The sequence below is a fragment of the Dipodomys merriami genome, unplaced genomic scaffold (genome assembly GCF_024711535.1).
Source record: "Dipodomys merriami isolate MVZ:Mamm:240054 unplaced genomic scaffold, mDipMer1.0.p SCAF_105, whole genome shotgun sequence".
Classification (NCBI taxonomy): Eukaryota; Metazoa; Chordata; class Mammalia; order Rodentia; family Heteromyidae; genus Dipodomys; species Dipodomys merriami.
The window spans coordinates 2,716,903-2,732,297 of record NW_027202327.1 but is presented as its reverse complement, the minus strand read 5'-3'; positions in this window follow the sequence as shown (position 1 = coordinate 2,732,297).

Sequence of the window (15,395 nt, the reverse complement as noted above, 5' to 3'; positions counted from 1 at the left end):
CTAAACTTCACCCTAACCCTTAACCTCAACCTAACCCTCATCCTAAACCTAACTCTAACACTAACCCTAAGCCTCACCCTAACCCTCACCCAAACCCTCACCCTAACCTTAAACATCACCCTAACCCTAACCCTCACCTCATCCTAACCCTCAACCTAACCCTTAACCTCACCCTAACTCTAACCCTAAACCTCACCCTCACCCTAACCCTAAGCCTAACTCTAACTCTCACCCTAACCCTAACCCTCACCCTAAACCTAACCTTAACCCTCACCCAAACCCGAACTCTAAACTTCACCCTAACCCTAACCCTAACCCTAAACCTCACCCTCACCCTAACCTTCAACCTAACCCTTACCCTCACCCTAACACTGACACTAACCCTAACCCTAACCCTCACAATAATCCTAACCCTAACCCTAAACATCACCCTCACCCTCACCCTCAACCTAAACCTAAACATCACCCTCATCCTAACCCTCACCCTAACCCTTACCCTCACTCTAACATTGACCCTAACCCTAACCCTCACAGTAACCCTAACCCTCACACTAACCCTAACCCTACCCCTCACCCTAACCCTCATCCTGACCCTAATCCTCACTCTAAACCTAACACTAACCCTAACCCTCAGCCTTACCCTAACCCTCACCATCACTCTAACCCTCACCCTAACCCTAACTCCCCCCCCACACCCAAACCCTCAACCTTACCCTCTCTCTCACCATAAACCTCACCCTTAACGTATCCCGCACCGTAACCCTAACCCTAAACCTTACCTAACGAAAACCCTCACCCTCACCCTATCCCTAACCCTCACCCTCACCCTAACACTTACCCTCACCCTAACACTCACGCTAGCCTTCCCCTCACCCTCACCCTCACCCTCATGGTCACCCGCACCCTAATCCTAACCCTCACCCTCACCCTAACCCTTACCCGAACCCTAACCCTAACCCTCACACGAACTTTCACTGCACGGTAACCCTCACCCTCACCCAAAACATCACCCTAAACCTAACCGTCACCCTAACCCTAACCCTAACTGTCACCCTAAGCCTAACCCTCTCCCTAACCCTAACCCTCCCTCTAACCCTCAAACTAACCCTAACCCTCACCCTAACCCATACCCTCAACCTAACCCTCACGCTAAGCCTAACCCTAACCCTAACACAAACCCTAACCTTAAACATCTCCCTAACCTTCACCCTAACCCTAACCCTCACCCTCATCCTAACCCTCAGGCTAACAATTACCCTAAACCTAACCCTAACCATAACCCTAACTCTCACCTAAGCCTTACCCTCAACCTAACCCTAACCCTAACCCTACCCCTCACCCTAACCCTCATGCTAACCCTAACCTTAACAGTAATCCTCAACTTGACCATAATCCTAAACCTAACCCTAACTCTAAACTGCACCCTCACCCTAACACCCTAACCCTCACCCTACCTTAATCCTCACCGACACCCTAACCCTCACCCTCACCCTCACATTAACCCTCACCCTCACCCTAGCCATCAGCCTAACACTCACCCTAATCCTAAACTTCACCCTAACCTTCACCTTCATCCTAACCTTCACAATAACCCTAAGGTTAGGGTGAGGGTTATTGTGAGGGTGAGGGTTAGGGTGAGGGTGAGGGTGAGGGTTTCTGTTAGGTAAGGGTTAGGTTTAGGGTTAAGGTGAGGATTAGGGTTAGGGTGAGGATTTGGGTTAGGGTGAGGTTTAGGGTTAGGGTTAGGGTGAGGTATAGGGTTAGGTTGATGTTTAGGATGAGGGTGAGGTTTAGGGTGAGGGTGAGTGTTCGGGTGTGGGTTAGGGTTAGGTTGAGCGTTAGGGTGAGGGCTATGTTGAGGGGAATGGTTAGGGTTATGGTGAGGTTTAGGTTTGGTCTGAGTGTTAGTGTTAGGGTTAAGGTTAGGGTAAGTGTGAGGTTAACTGTTAGGGTGAGGGTTAGGGTGAGGGTGAGGGTTAGGGTTAGGGTTAGTCTTAGACTGTGAGTGAGGGTGTGGGTGAAGGTGAGGGTTAGGTTTAGGGTGATGCTTAAGGTTAGGTTTAGGGTCAGGGTTATGTTTAGGGTGATGTTTAGCTTGAGGGTGAGGGTCAGGGTGAGAATGAGGGTTAGGGTTGGGTGAGCGTTAGAGTTAGAGTGAAGGTTAGGGTGGGATTAGGTTTAGAGTTAGGGTGAGGGTGAGGGTGAGGGTTAGGCTTAGGATTAGGAATAGTGTTAGGGTTAGAGTGAGGGTGAGGGTGAGGGTGAGGTTGACGGTTTGGGTTAGGTTGAAGGTTAGGGTTAGGGTTAGGGTGAGGGTAAGCATGAGGGCTTAGGGGTAGTATGAGGGTTAGGTGGGGGGGTACGGTTATGGTGAGGGTGTGGGTTAGGGTTACTTTGGGGGTTAGGGTTAGGGTTAACGTTAGGGTTAGGGAGACGGTAAGGGTTAGCGTGAGGGTTAGGTTGAGGCTGAGGGTTAGTGTTAGGGTTAGGGTGATGGTTACGGTAAGGGTTAAGGTTAATGTTAGGGTTCGGGTTAGGGTGAGGTTTTGGGTGAGGGTAAAGGTTAGGGTGAGGATTAGGGAGAGTGAGGGTTAGTGTTAGGGTTAAGGTTAGGGTTAAGATGAGGGTTAGAGTGAGGGATTGGGTTAGGGTTAGGGTTAGTGTAAGGGTGAGGATTAGGGTCAGGGTGAGGGTTAGGTTTAGGTGAGGGTTAGGGTTAGGGTGAGGGTTAGGATTAGGGTTAGGGTAAGTGTTAGGGTGAGTGTTAGGCTGAGGGGTAGTGTTAGGGTTAGGGTGAGTGTTAGGTTTCCTGTGAGGTTTAGGGTTAGAGTTAGGGTTAGGGTTAGGGTGAGGGTGAGGGTTAGTGTTAGGGTTAGGATTAGGATTAGGGTGAAGTTGAGGGTGAGAGTGTGGGTGAGGTTTAGGGTTAAAGTAAGGTTTAGGGTGAGGGTGAGAGTGTGCTTTATGTTTAGGATTAGGATTAGGGTTAGGCTTAGGCTCAGATTTAGTGTGAGAGTAAGAGGGATGGTTAGGGTTAAGGTTCGGTTTAGGATTAGAGTGAGGGTGAGGGTTATTGAGGGTTAGGGTTAGATTTAGGGTTAGGTTGAGGGTTTGGGTGAGGTTGAGGTTTAGGTTTATGGTTAGGGTTAGGGTTAGGGTGAAGGGGATTGTTAGGTTTAGGATTAGGTTTAGGATTAGGGTTAGGATGAGGTTTATTGAGTAGTTGATCGTTAGAGTTATTGTTAAGTTTAGGGTGAGGACTAGGGTGAGGGTCAGTATGAGGGTGAGGGTGAGGCTTTCGCTTATGTAAGGGTTAGTTTTTGCGTTAGGTTGTGAATTAGGGTGAGGGTGAGATTTAGGTTGAGTGTTAGGGATAGATTGAGGGTTGGGGTTAGGGTTAGGGTGAGGGTGAGGGTTAGGCTTAGGGTGATATTTAGGATGAGGGTGAGGGTTAGGCTGAGGGTGAGGGTTAGGATTAGGGTTATGGATAGGGTTAGAATTAGGGTGAGGGCTAGGGTGAGGTTGAGGGTTAGGGTTCGGGTAAGGGATAGGTTGAGAATTATAGTTAGGGTTAAGTTTAGGGTGAGCGTTAGGCTGAGGGGTAGGGTAAGGGTTAGGTTGAGGGTTAGGGTTAGGGTTGGGTTAGGGTTAGGGTTAGGGTAAGGGTTAGGGTGAGGGTTAGGGTGAGTTTGAGGTTTAGTTTTAGCATGAGGGTTAGGGTGAGGGATAAAGTGAGGGTTAGGGTTAGGGTTATGGTTAATATGAGTGTGAGGGTTAGGGTTAGGGTGAGGTTTATTGTTAGGGTGAGGGTTAGGATTAGGGTTAGGGTTAGGGTGAGGATGAAGGTGAGGGTGAGGGTTAGGGTGAGGGTGAGGGTAAGGGTGAGGTTTAGGGATAGGGTTAGGATGAGTGTGAGGCTGAGGGTTAGGGTTAGGATTAGGGTTACGTTTAGTGTTAGGCTGAGCGTGAGGGTTAGGGTTAGGGTTAGGGTGAGGGATAGGGTCAGTGTGATTCTTAGGGTGAGGGTGAGGGTAAGGATTACATTGAGATTTAGGGTGAGGGGGAGGGTTAGAGTAAGGTTTAGGATTAGGGTTAGGCTGAAGGTTAGGGTTAATGATAGGGTTAGGGTTAGGGTAAGGGTTAGGGTGAGGGTTAGGGTTAATGTCAGGGTTAGGGTGAGGGTGAGGATAAGTGTTAGGCTGAGGGTTAGGATGAGTGGGAGGTTTAGGGTTAGGGTTAGGGTTAGGGTTAGGGTGAGAGTTAGGGTTAATGTTAGGTTAGGGTTATGGTGAGGATTAGGGTTATTGTTAAGTTTTCCTTTAGGGAAACTTTTAGGGTGAATGTTAGGGTTAGGGTGAGGGTTAGGTATAGGGTGTGGGTTAGGGTTTGAATGAAGGTTAGGGTTAGGGTGAGTTTTAGGGTTAGGATTATTGTTAGGGTTAGGGCTAGGGTGAGGGTGAGTGTTAGGGTTAGGCTTAGGGTTAGGGTGAGCATTAGGGTTAGGGTTAGCATGAGGGGTAGTTTTAGGGTTAGGGTGAGTATTAGGTTTAGTGTGAGGTTTAGGGTTGTGTAAGGGTTAGTGTGATTGTTAGGGTGAGGGTTAGGGTGAGGGTTATTGTTAGGATTAGTGTTAGTGTTAGGCTTAGTGTTAGGGTTAGGGTGAGGGTGAGGGTGACGGTGAGGGTGAGGTTTAGGGATAGGGTTAGGTTTAGAGTGAGGGTGAGAGTGATGGTTAGGGTTAGTATTAGGATTAGGGTTATTGTTAGGCTGAGGATGAGAGGGAATGTGACGGGGAGGCTTAGGGTTAGGGGTAGGGTTAGGGTTACATTGAGAGTTATGTTAAAGTTATTGTTAGGATTAGTGTGAGGGTGATGGTGAGTGTGAGGGTTCGGGTGAAGGTTAGGGTTAGGGATAGAGTTAGGGTGAGGGCTAGGATGAGTGTGTGGGTTAGGGTTATGAAGAGGGATTGGGTGAGAATTAGGGTTAGAGTTAGGTTTAGGGTGAGGGTTAATCTCAGGTGTAGGGTTAGGGTTAGGGTGTGGGTTAAGTCTGAGGGTTACGGTTACATTTTCGGTTAGATTAGGCTTAGGGTGAGAGTAAGGGTTAGGGTGAGGGTTAGGGTGAGGGTGTGGTTTAGGGTTAGGTTTAGGGTGAGGGTTGGGTGAGGGATAGGTTTAGGGTTAGGGTTAGGGTGAGGGTGAGGGTTATTGTTAGTGTTAGAGTTAGGGTGACTGTGAGAGTGAGGCTAAGGGGTAGGGTGAGGGTGAGTTTGAGTTTGAAGTTTAGGGTTAAGGTGAGGGTAAGTGTGAGGATTATGGTTAGGATTTGGTTTAAGATTAGGGTTAGGTTGAGGGTGAGCTTGAGGGTGAGGGTGAGGTTTAGGGGTAGGTTTAGTGTGAGGATTACGGTTAGGTTTAGGGCTAGTGTTAGGGTGAGTGTGAGGGTTAGGTTCAGGGTGAGGGTTAGGGTTAGCGTTAGGGTTAGGGTGATGGCTAGGGTGAGGGTGAGTGTTAGGCTGAGGGTGAAGGTGAGGGTGAGGGTGAGGGTTAGGGTTAGCATAAGGTTTAAATTTAGGTTTAGGGTGAGGATTAGGGTGAATTGTGGATTACGGTGACGGTAAGTGTTAGTGTGAGGGTTAGCGCTAGGGTTAGGTTGAGGGTGAGGATTAGTGTGAGCGTGAGGGTTAGGGTGAGGGTGACGGTTCTGGTTCGGGTTAGGGTTAGGGTTAGGGTGAGGGTGAGGGTTAGGATTAGGTTAGCATTAGGGTTAAGGTGATGGTGGAGGTGAGTAATAGTGTGTGGGTTAGGGTTAGGGTTAGCATTAGGGTAAGGATGAGAGTGAGAGGTAGGTTTAGGATTAGTGTTAGGTTTAGAGTTAGCCTTAGGGTGAGGGTGAGGATGAGGTTTAGGGTTAGGGATAGGTTTAGGGTAAGGGTGAGGGTTAGGGTTAAGGTGATGTTTAGGGTTAGTGTTAGGGTTCGGGTGAGTTTTAGGGTTAGGGGGAGGGTTACGTTTAGGGTTAGGGTTAGGTTGAGGGATGGTTTAGGGTTAGGCTTAGGCTGTGAATGAGGGTGAGGGTGAGGGTTAGGTTTAGGGTGAGGCTTAGGGTTAGGGTTAGGGTGAGGGTTATGTTTAGGGTGATGTTTATGGAGAGGGTGAGGGTCATGGTGAGAGTGAGGGTTAGGGTGTGGGTGAGTGTTAGGGTTAGGATGAGGGTTAGGGTTAGTTTTAGGGTTAGGGTGAGGGTCAGGGTTAAGGTTAGCATTAGGATTAGTGAGAGGGTTAGGGTTAGGCTTAGGGTTAGGGTGAGGGTAAGGGTTAGGTTTAGGGATAGGATGAGGGTTAGGGTGAAGGTTAGGGTTAATGCTAGCGATAGGGTTAGGGTTAGGGTGAGGGTGAGGGTTAGGGTTAGTGTTAGGATGAGGGTAAGGATTAATGTGAGGGTTAGTGTTAGGGTTAGGTTTAGGGTGAGTGTTAGGGTGAGTGGTAAGTTTAGGATTAGTGTTAGGATTAAGGTTAGGCCTAGGGTGAGAGTGAGGGACAATGTGAGGGTTATGGTGAGTATGAGGCTTAGGTTTAGGATTAGGGTTAGGCTAAGGGTTAGGGTTAGTGTTAGGGTTAGTGTGAGGTTAAGGGTTAGGGTGAGGGTCAGGGTGAGAGTGAGGTTAAGGTGTGTGTGAGAGTTAGGGTTGTGGTGAGGGTTAGGTTGATGGTGAGGGTTAGGGTGAGTGTGAGGATTAGGGTTAGGTTTAGGGTGAGGTTTATGTTTAGGGTGATGTTTAGCGTGTGGGTGAGGGTCAGGGTGAGAGTGAGGGTTAGGGTGTGGGTGAGGGTTAGGGTTATGGTGAGGATTTGGTTGATGGTGAGGGTTAGGGTGAGGGTAAGGGTTAAGGTTAGGTTTAGGGTGAGGGTTAGGTTTAGGGTGAGGGTTAGTGTGAGGGTCAGGTTTAGGTTTAGGTTTAGGGTGAGGGTTATGTTTAGGGTAATGTTTAGCATGGGGTGAGGGTCAGGGTGAGAGTGAGGGTTAGGGTGTGGGTGAGGGTTAGGGTTATGGTGAGGATAAGGGTGATGGTGAGGGATTGTGTGAGGGTGAGGGTTAGGGTTATGTTTAGGTTGAGGGTTAGGTTTAGGGTGAGGGTTAGGGTGAGGGTAAGTGTTAGGGTGAGGGTTAGGGTTAGGGTGAGAGTTAGAGTTAAGAATAGGTTTAGAATGAGGTTGAGGGTGAGGGTTAGGGTTGCGTGAGGATTAGAATTAGAGTGAGGGTTATGGTTGTATTAGGTTTATAGTTAGGCTGAGGGTGAGGGTGAGGGTTAGGGTTAGGTTTAGGTTTAGGGTGAGGGTTAGACTGAGGGTCAGGGTGAGGGTGAGAGTGATGGTTTTTTTTAAGGTGAGGGTTAGGGTTAGGGTAAATGAAAGGGTTAGGGTTAGGTGTAGACTGAGGGTTAGATTGAGGGGTAGGGTTATGGTTAGGGTGAGGGTTAGGGTTACTGTGAGGGTTAGGGTTAGGGTTAAGGTTATGGTTAGGGAGAGGGGAAGGGTTAGGTTAGTTTGAGGGTTAGGGTTAGGGTTAGGTTTAGAGTGAGGGTAAGGTTTAGGGTGAGTTTTAGGGTGAGGGTGAGAGTTAGGCTTAGGGTTAGTGTTAGGGTTAGTGTGTGGGTGAAGGTGAGGCTGAGAGTTAGTGTGAGGTTTAGGGTTAGGGTTAGGGTTAGGGTGAGGGTTTGAGGGAGGGTGAGGGTTAGGGTTAGGGTTAGGGTTAATGTGAGGGTGAGGGTTAGGGTTGGGATTAGGGTTAGGGTTAGGGTTACGCTGAGGGTTTGGGTGAGTTTGAGGGTTAGAGTTAGAGTTGGGTTAAGGTTAGGGTGAGGGCTATTGTGAGGGTGAGGATTAGGGTGAGGGTGAGGGTGAGAGTGAGGTTTTCCGATAGGTAAGTGTTAGTGTTAGGGTTAGGGTGAGGATTTGGTTGAGGGAGAGGGTTAGTGTGAGGGTTAGCGTTATGGTGAGGTTTAGGGTTGGGTTAGGGTGAAGGATAGGGTTAGGGTGATATTAAGGATGAGGGCGAGGGTTAGTTTGAGGTTGAGGGTGAGGGTGTGGGTTAGGGTATCGTTTAGAGTTAGGTTGAGGGATAGTGTGAGTGTGAGGGTTAGGGTTAGTGTTAGGGATCGGTGAGAATTAGGGTTACAGTTAGGGTTAGGGTGATGATTAGGCTGAGGGGAATGGTTAGGGTTAGGGTGAGGGCTAGTTTTAGTCTGGGGGTTAGGGTTTAGGGTTAGGGTTAGGCTTAGTGTGAGGTTAAGGTTTAGGGTGAAGGTCAGTGTGGGAGTGAGGGTTAGGGTGTGGGTTAGAGTTAGAGTTATGGTGAGGGTTAGGGTGATGGTGAGGGTTAGGGTGAGTGTGAGGATTAAAGTTAAGTTTAGGGTGAGGGTTATGTTTAGGGTGATGTTTAGCGTGAGGCTGAGGGTCAGGGTGAGAGTGAGGGTTAGGTTGTGTGTGAGGGTTAGGGATATGGTGAGGGTTAGGGTGATGGTGAGTGTTAGGGTGAGGTTGAGGGTTAAGGTTAGGTATAGGGTGAGGGTTAAGTTTATGTGAGGGTTAGGGTGAGGTTTAAGGTTAGGGTGAGGGTTAGGTTTAGGCTGAGGGTGAGGGTTATGTTTAGGGTGATGTTTAGCATGAGGGTGAGGGTCAGGGTGAGAGTGAGGGTTAAGTTGTGGGTGAGGGTTAGGGTTATGGTGAGGGATAGGGAGATGTTGAGGGTTTGGGTGAGGGTGAGGGTTAGGTTAAGGTTTAGGGTGAGGGTTAGGTTTAGGGTGAGGGTTAGCGTGAGGGTAAGTGTTAGGGTGAGGGTTGGGGTTAGGGTGAGATTTAGAGTTAAGGTTAGGTTTAGATTGAGGTTGAGGGTGAGGGTTAGGGTTGGTTGAAGATTAGAGCTAGAGTGAGGGTTATGGTTTAATTAGGGTTAGAGTTAGGGTGAGGGTGAGGGTGAGCGTTTGGGTTAGAGTTAGGGTTAGGGTTAGGGTTAGGCTGAGGGTGACAATGAGTGTGAGGGTAAGGTTTATGCTTATGGTTAGGGTGAGGGTTAGGGTTAATGTGAGGGTTAGGGTGAGGGTTAGGATAAGGTTTAGGTTGAGGTTTAGGGTGAGTGGGAGGTTTAGGGTTAGGGTTAAGTTTAGGGTGAGGGTTAGGGTGAGGGTTAGGTTTAAGGTTAGGTTAGGGTTAGGGTGAGGGTTAAGGTGAGAGTGACAGTTTTAGGATTAGTGTTAGGTTGAGGGTTAGGCTTAGGGTGAGGGTGAGGTTGAGGTTTAGGTTTAGGGATAGCGTTAGGGTTAGGGTGAGGATTAGGGTTAGGGTGAGGGTTAGGTTTAGGGTTAGGGTGAGGGTGAGGGTTAGGGTTAGGGTTAGGATTAGGATGTGAGTGAGGTTGAGGGTGAGGGTGAAGGTTAGGTTTAGGGTGAGTCTTAGCGTTAGGGTTAGGGTGAGGATTATATTTATGGTGATGTTTAGCGTGAGGGTGAAGGTCAGGGTGAGAGTGAGGGTTATGGTGTGGGTTAGGGTTAGGATTAGGGTGACGGTGAGGGTTAGGGTGAGTGTGAGGATTAGGGTTAGGGTTAGGGTGAGGTTTAGGGTTAGTTTTACGGTTTGGGTGAGGGTTAGTGTTAGGGTTAGCATTAGGATTAGTGTGAGGGTTAGGGTTAGGTTTAGGTTTAGGTTTAGGGTAAGGGTTAGGGTGAGGGTATGGTTTAGGGTGAGAGTTAGGGTTAAGTTTAGGGTTAGATTGAGGTTGAGGGTGAGGGTTAGGGTTGGGTGAGGGTTAGAGTTAGAGTGAGAGTTAGGGTTGCATTAGGGTTATATTTAGGGTGAGGGTGAGGGTTGGGGTGAGGATTAGGGTTAGTGTTAGGGATAAACTGAGGATGAGGGTGAGGGTGAGGGTGGCGGTTTGGATTAGGTTGAGGGTTAGTTTTAGGGTGAGGGTGAGGTTAAGCGTGAGGGTTAGTGTTAGGGGTAGGATGACGGTAGGTTGAGGGGTAGGGTTATGGTTAGGGTGAGGGTTAGTTTTACTATGAGGTTTAGGGTTAGGGTTAAGGTTAGGGTTAGGGAGGGGTTACAGGTTAGCATGAGGGTTAGGTTGAGGGTGAGGGTTATTTTTAGGGTTAGCGTGAGGGTTACTGTGAAGTTTAAGATTAGTTTTAGGGTTAGGGTTAGGGTGAGGATTAGGGAGATTGTAAGGGTTAGGGTGAGCGTTAGGGAGAGTGAAGGTTAGGGTTAGGGTTAGGGTTAGGGTGAGGCATAGGGTGAGGGTTAGGGTTACGGTTAGGGTTAGGATGAGGGTTAGGGTGAGGGTTAGGGTTAGAGTTAGGGTTAGGGTGAGCGCTAGGGTCACGGTCAGGGTTAGGTTTAGGGTGAGGGTTTGGGTTAGGGTGAAGGTTAGTATTAGGGTTAAGCTAAGGGTTAGGGTGAGAGTTAGGGTTAAGTTTAGGGTTAGATTGAGGTTGAGAGTGAGTGTTAGGTTTGGGTGAGTGTTAGAGTTAGCATGAGGGTTAGGGTTGGATTAGGGTTAGAGTTACGGTGAGGATGAGGGTGAGGTTTAGGGTTAGGATTAGGGTTAGGGTTAGGGTTAGACTGAGGGTCAGGGTCAGGGTGAGGTTTAGAGTTAGAGTTAGGTTTAGGGTGAGGGTGAGAGTGAATTTTAGGGTTAGGATTAGGAGTAGGGTTAGGCTTAGGCTAAGGTTGAGTGTGAGAATAAGAGGGAGGGTTAGGGTGAGGGTTTGGTTTCGGGTTAGGGTTAGGGTGTGGGTGAGGGTTAGGGTTAGGTTCAGGTTTATGTTTAGGGTGAGGGTTAGGGTTAGGTTTAGAGTTAGGGTGAGGGTGTGGGTGAGGGTGAAGTTAGGGTGAAGGTTAGGGTTAGGGTTAGGCTGAAGGTGAGGTTTAGGTTTAGGATTAGTGATAGGGTTAGGGTTAGGCTGAGGGTGAGGGTGTGGTTGAGGGTTTGGGATTAGTGTGAAGGTTAGGGTTAGGGCTAGGCTTAGGGTCAGGTTTAGGGTGAGTGTGCGGGTGAGGTTTTCTGTTAGGTAAGGGTTAGTTTTAGGGTTAGGTTGAGGATTAGGGTGAGGGTAAGTGTAAGGGTGAGGTTTAGGGTTGGGGTTAGGGTTAGGGTGAGGGCTAGGGTTAGGTTTAGGGTGACGTGTAGGATGAGGGTGAGTGTTAGGGTGAGGCTGATGGTTCGGGTGAGGTTTAGGGATAGGGTTAGAATTAGGGTGAGGGCTAGGGTGAGGTTGAGGTTTTGGGTTAGGGTTAGGGATAGGGTGAGAGTTAGGCTGAAGGGTAGGGTTAGGGTTAGGGTGAGGGTTATGTTTAATCTGAGGGTTAGGGTTAGGGTAAGGTTAGGGTTAGGTTTAGGGTAAGGGTTAGGGTGAGGTTTAGGGTCCAGATGAGGGTTAGTTTTAGCATTAGGGTTAGGGTGAGGGATAAGGTTAGGGTTAGGGTTAGGGTTAGGCTTAATGTGAGGGTGAGCGTTAGGGTTAGGGTGAGTTTGAGGGTTAGGATTAGCGTTAGCGTTAGGGTGAGTGTGAAGGTGAGGCTGAGGGTTAGAGTTAGGGTGAGCGTGAGGTTGAGGGTGAGGGTGAGGGTTAATGTTAGGGTTAGGGTGAAGGTTAGGGTCAGTGTGAGTCTTAGGGTGAGGGTGAGGGTAAGGGTTAGGTTGAGTGTTAGGTTGAGGGTGAGGGTCAGGGTTAGGGATAGGATAAGTGATACGGTGAACTTAAGGGTTAATGCTAGGGTTAGGGTAAGATTTAGGGTGAGGTTTAGGGTTAGGGTGAAGTTTAGGGTTAGGGTGAGGCTTAGGGTTTGGATTAGGTTAAGGTGAGGGCTAGGGTGAGGGTGAGGGTTAGGGTTAGCCTTAGGGTGAGGGTAAGGTTTAGGTTTAGGGTTAGGTTTAGGGTTAGGGTGAGGGTAGGTTTAGGGTTAGTGTGAGGTTTAGTTTTAGTGTGAGTGGTAGGCTTAGGGTTAGGGTTTGTGTTAGGATGAGGGTAAGGATTAGGGTGAGGGTTAGTGTTTGGGTTATGATTAGGGTTAGGGTGAAATTGAGGGTTAGGGTTAGGGTTAGGATTAGTGTGAGGGTTAGGGTTAGAGTTAGGATCAGCGTTAGGGTGAGGATAATGGTTAGGGTGAGGTTTAGGGTGAGGGTGAGGGTTAGGGTTAGGTTTAGGCTGAGGATGAGGGTGAGGGTGAGTGTTAGGGTTAGGGTTAGGATTAGTGTGAGGGTTAGGGTTAGAGTTAGGATCAGGGTTAGGGTGAGGATAATGGTTAGGGTGAGGTTTAGGGTGAGGGTGAGGGTGAGGGTTAAGTTTCGGCTGAGGATGAGGGTGAGGGTGAGTGTTAGGGTTAGGGTTAGGGTTAGGATGAGGGTTAAGGTGAGGTGTAGGGTTAGTTTTAGGGTGAGGGTGAGGGTGAGGGTTAGGCTTAGAATGAGGGTTAGGTTAGTGTCAGTGATAGGGTGTGGGTTAGCGTGACGGGTAGGGTTAGGTGTAGGGTGAGGGTTAGTGTTAGTGTGAGGGTTAGGTTTAGGGATAGGATTAGGGTAAGGTTTAGTGTGAGGGTTACCGTTAGGGTTAGGATTAGGGTTAGTGTAATGTTTAGGGTGAGGCTTAGGGTGAGGGTAAGGGTTAGGTTTAGGGTTAGGTTAAGGATTAGAGTTTGGTTTATGGTGAGGGTAAGGGTAAGGGTTAGGTTTAGGATGAGGGTTTTGGTGAGGGGTATGTTTAGGTTTAGGGTGAGGGTTAGAGTGAGGGTTATGGTTAATATTATGATTAGGGTTAGCGTGAGGGATAGGGTTAGGGTTAGGGTTATTGTTAGATTTAGGGTTAGGGTTAGGGTAGGATTAGGGTTAGGGTTAGGGTTAGGCTGAGGGTGAGGCTGAAGTTGAGGGTGGGGGAAAGGTTTTGGGTTAGGGTGAGGTTAACGGTGAGGGTTATGGTTATGGTTATGGTTAGGTTTATGGAGAGGGTTAGGCTGAGCGTGAGGGTTACGGTGAGGGTTAGGGTTAGGTTGAGGGATATATTTAGGGTTAAGGTGATGGTTATGGTTAGGATGATGTATAGGATGAGGTTGAGGATTAGTGTGGGGGTGAGGGTGAGTGTGAGTGTGAGAGTTAGTTTGTGGGTGAAGGTTAGGATTAGGGTGAGGGTTAGGGTGACAATGAGGGTTGGGGTGAGGGTGAGGATTAGGGTTAGGGTTACGGTAATGGTTAGGTTTAGGGTTAGTGTTAGGGTGAGGGTTAGGGTGAGGTGTAGGATTAGGGTTACGTTGAGGGTTAGGATTAGTGTGAGGGTTAGGGTTAGGTTAAGGTTCGGGGTAGGGTTCAAGTAAAGGATTGGGTGAGGTTTAGGTTTAGGGTGAGGGTTAGGGTTAGCATTAGGGTTAGGGTGAGGTTTAGGTTTAAGCTTAAGGTTAGAGTTAGATTGAGGGTGAGGGTGAGGGTTTGGGTTAGGATTAGTGTTACGATTATGTTTAGGCTGAAGGTGAGGGTGAGGGTGAGGGTGAGGGTTACGGTTAGAGCGAGGGTGAGGGTTACGTTTAGGGTGAGGGTGAGGGTTAGGGTGAGTGTTAGGGTTAGGATCAGTGAAAGGGTGAGGGCTAGGGTGAGGTTGAGGTTTAGTGTTAGGGTTAGGGATAGGGTGAGGTTTAAGGTTAAGTTTAGTGTTAGGGTGAGGATTAGGCTGAGGTGTAGGGTTAGGGTTATCATGAGGGTTATGTTTAGTGTGAGGGTTGGAGTTAGAGTTAGGGTTAAATTTAGTATTAGGGTGAGGTTTAGGTTTAGTGTGAGGGTTAGGGTTAGGGTTAGGGTTAGGGTTAGGGTTAGGCTGAGGGTGAAGGTGAGGGTGAGGTTTAGCGTTAGGGTTAGATTAAGGGTGAGGGTTAAGGTTAGGGTTAGGGTGAGGGTTAGTGTGAGTGTAAGGGTTAGGGTGAGGTTTAGCGTTAGGGTGAGGTTTAGGGTTAGAGTTAGGGTTAGGGTTAGGCTGAGGGTGAGGGTGATGTTGAGGGTTAGGGTTAGGTTTAGGTTGTGGTTTAGGGTTAGTTTGAGGGTAAATTTGAGGGTGACGGTAAGTTTTAGAGTGAGGATTAGTGTGATGGTGAGAGTTAGGGTTTCGGTGTGGTTTAGGGTAAGGGTGAGGGTTAGGTATAGTGTGAGGGTTAGTGGTAGGTTTAGATTAAGGGTGAGGGTGAGGATTAAGCTTAGGGTTAGGGTGAGGGTTAGGGTTAGGGTTGGGTTTAGGATGAGGGTTAGGGTTAGGGTTAGTGTGAGGTTCAGGGTTAGGATTAGGGATAAGCTTATTTTTAGCTTTAGAGTTAGGGTGTGGGTTAGGTTTAGGGATAGGTTTAGGGTGAGCCTGAGGGTGAGGGTTACATTAGGATTAGTGTTAGGATTTGGGTTAGGCTGAAGGTAAGGGTTATGGTTAGGGTTATGTTTAGGGTGAGGGATAGGTTTAGTGTGAGGGTTAGAGTTAGGATTAGAGTTAGTGTTAGGCTGAGGGTAAGGGATAGGTTGAGGGTTAGGGTGAGGGTGAGGTTTAGGGTTAGGGTTAGGGTGAGGGATAGGTTTAGCGTGAAGTTTTGGGTTAGTGTTAGCATTAGGGTTAGGGTGGTGATAAGGATTAGGGTTAGGGATAGTGTGAGGGTTAGGGTTAGGGTTAGGGAGAGGGTGAGGATTTGTGTTAGGGTGAGGGTGAGGGTTAGGAGGAAATTTAGGGTTAGGGTGAGGGTTAGGATAAGTGTGTGGGTTAGGGTTAGTGTTAGGCTCAGGGTTATGGTGAGGATAAGTGTTAGGGTGAGGTTTAGGGTGAGGGTGAGGGTTAGGGTTAGCTTTAGGGTTAGAGTGAGGGTTACGTTGAGGGTTAGGTAGAAGTTTAGGGTTAGGGTTAAGTCTCTGGTGAGGGTAAGGGTTAGCGTAAGGTTTAGTGTTAGGTTTAGAGTTAGGGGAGGGTTATGTTTGTGTTAGGGTTAGAGTTAGGGTGAGGGTTAGGGTTGGGTTACGTTTAGAGTTCTTGTAAGGGTGAGGGTGAGGATTAGGGTTAGGGTTAGGTTTAGTGTTAGGCTGAGGGTTCAGGTGAGGGTTAGGGTTAGTGTTAGGCTGAGGGTGAGGGTAAGGGTGAGGGTCAGGTTTAGGATTAGGCTGAGGGTGAGGGTTAGGGTTAGGGTTAGGGTAAGGGTTAGGCTTAGGGTGAGGGTTAGGGTTAGTGTTAGGTTTAGGGTTAGGGTGAGGCATATGGTTATGTAAGGGTGAGGATTAAGGTGAAAGTTAGGGATAGGGTTAGGGTTCGGCTTAGGGTGACGGTTAGGTTTAGTGTGGGGTGAGGATAAGGGATAGGGTTAGGGTGAGTTTGAGGTTTAGGGTTAGGGTTAGGG